At 32.9% G+C, this 2,710-nt stretch overlaps 1 long non-coding RNA gene across 1 annotated transcript in view; it reads right to left on the reverse strand.

Moving 5' to 3' along the window:
• Nucleotides 1–1,855: 1,855 nt before the first annotated feature.
• The window catches only part of LOC108522171 (uncharacterized), an 87,429-nt gene continuing 86,574 nt past the window's right edge, over nucleotides 1,856–2,710 (reverse strand). The window contains exon 4 of the long non-coding RNA XR_001883394.1: nucleotides 1,856–2,124. This is a non-coding gene — a long non-coding RNA (uncharacterized LOC108522171). The remainder of the gene's footprint in view (nucleotides 2,125–2,710) is intronic.

Below are 2,710 nucleotides of genomic sequence, written 5' to 3' on the forward strand. Positions count from 1 at the left end.
TGTGATCCGAACAGTTTGGGAGGCCAAGGTTGGTGGATCACAAGTAGGTCAGGGGTTTGAGATCAGCGTGGCCAATATGGTGAAACCCCATCTCTACTAAAAATACCAAAAAACTTTAGCCGGGTGTGGTGATGGGTACCGGTAATCCTAGCTACTGGGGAGGCTGAGGCAAGAGAATTGAACCTGGAAGGCAGAGGTTGCAGTGAGCTGTGATAGCGCCATTGCACTCCCGCCTGGGCCACAAGAGTGAAGAGAAAGAAAGAGAGAGAGAAAGGAAGGAAGGAAGGAAGGAAGGAAGGAAGGAAGGAGGGAAGGAAGGAAAAAAATACAATCATTTTGGTTGGTTATTGTGTGCACTTAACTTTTTAACTTTGGTGGTCTGAAGTATTGTGATAGACAACCTAAATCTGCTTGATGAAATAGATGAAAAACAAAATTGGTCACCACCACATAAACAGTTGCCCAAAGAGCCAGGATCTCAACAGTTTTTATATTTCGTGAGTGCAGATGTAGAAAGAGAATGTCAGTTCATTTATTGAGAAAGCTTCAACATTTTCACTTACAGGCACAATAGTTACACACAAAGTCATTGTTGTGATAATGCTCTTTTGTAAAGTCAAATTAGCAAAAAATGAGTACAACAAGTTAGAACTCTTTTAAAATCTTTACACAATTTATACCAACAACACCAGGACAGAAGTGTCATCTTATCCTACTGTGCACATAATCATTTTCAAACCAGTCAGTAACTTCACTGGCTGGCTTCTTCAGCAAATTCTGCTTTCATTCATTAAAAACTCTTGGAATTTCATCAGCTGGAAGGAATGCCAATGCAGACAAGTGACACATTTTAAAACAAAAATTTTTGTTGTGTCCCGGTGAAGTTGCCAATCCACTCTTTGGAATTTTCTGCCAAATGCAAATAAAGACAACAACAAGGTAATATGCTGCCTAATACAATGTAACTAACATGGTGCAACTATCCTGTGTACAATCAAAAACCACAGTAATACCTTCCCCAGCATTTGGATTTCAGGATTTCAACTCTCGGAATTCTCATCTTTTGGGATGGTGATTTTTCAGAATTTTAGATGTTAGAGAGTTCAGACTTTAGAAATTTAGACTTTAAAGATTTTAATCTTTAGAGATTTTGATTATTTGAAATTTCAACATTCGGGATTATAGTGTTCAAGATTTTTGTCTTTTGGGATTATGATCCACATGGTAATTTTAAAATATTCTAATGTTTAATATATGCACTTAAAATGATAATTCTCCTTCATAGTATTGCAATTGCCAGCCTTGTAAGTATTGATAGGTTTTATTTTGATTTTTGATTGTAGGTATTTCATGTTTTCAATAAATACTTTTCGTTGATTTATAAATATCTTCAAAATATTTCTTTTTTAGTTTTAATTTCCAACTGCATGAGAGATTTTGATTTAGAATTGTATTCTGATTTACAATTTGAGTGCTTTTTGTTAAGAATGTAGTCTATATTATATCAGTGTATTGGTACTTAGAGACTATTGCTCAGATACATAATTGATATGCTTTTTATGTGTGCACTTGAAAATATATGAGTAATATAATTTTGGAGAACAGAATTGTATGCACATACAAACACAAATATAAACACATATGTGAGCAAATTGTTAATTGCATTGTCAAATTTTCTATGTCTTTTCTTTCAAATTCTAATAGTGTTTGTTAAAAATGGCCCACTATGACTGTGTTATAGCCTTACTGATTATGCTGTTAATTGGATTTTATAACTGCATACATAATACTTGAGATCTAGTTTGCTCAATTGTACTATTGCTTCTCTTCGTAAGGCCAATGTTGGCTCAAAATTGTAATTCTTCTGGAAATTTGTTCTTGTGTAAGTTATATCACTAAATCATTACCCATTCTACAATCCTGTCTTTCCAGATTTATAATCTTGGCATTCCTGGTAGCTACAACTTCACCTCTGTGTTTTGCTTTAATCTCATTAGAGATGTTCTAGTGTAAAATAATGCTCATCTCTTCTTCTAATCTTGCACTCTTCTACCGTCTCAGCTTCTAGACGTGTCCCAGAAGGTAGCCTCAGTCAAATATTTACACCTTTGCCTAGGGTTCCAGCTATAGAAAATATAAACAGAAGACAAACAGACATAAAGAAAATTATTTCACTTTAATCTTTTATTAAGCAATATATATTACACCTTAAAAATCTGTTATCTAACATTTCATTAACTTTTAGAAGTTTCTGGTGAAAACTATGTAATATTCCAAATTACTGATTACAGAAAGTATGCCAAACAGTGCATTTCTGTTACAAGGCTTTGTCCATTTTTGAGCATGAAAACTCTATTGAAGATTATTTTGTCCAAGTGATCAAGTAAGTTTATCTTCACTTTTATTTCAGTTGAATTGGTGTTTTATCTATATTATACAGTTACATGGAAGTTATGAAAAGTTTTATTTCAATTAGAACATTCAATTTGAAAATAGACTTTTACTCTCAAAGAAGGAGATGATGCAATATGTTTTCAATTCCTGTTCCATTTGTTCTGAATGCTGAATGTATTTCTGTTTAATTTAATGTCTTTTAGGTAGTACTTTGCAAAATTTCTTTAAAGAACATAAACAATTATCCAAATCTATATGAATAATTGCTGAGTTTTTCATTTGTCTGTATGATATTCTCATTATCACTAATAATTTT

The sequence above is a fragment of the Rhinopithecus bieti genome, unplaced genomic scaffold (genome assembly GCF_001698545.2).
Source record: "Rhinopithecus bieti isolate Rb0 unplaced genomic scaffold, ASM169854v2 scaffold_63725, whole genome shotgun sequence".
Classification (NCBI taxonomy): domain Eukaryota; kingdom Metazoa; phylum Chordata; class Mammalia; order Primates; family Cercopithecidae; genus Rhinopithecus; species Rhinopithecus bieti.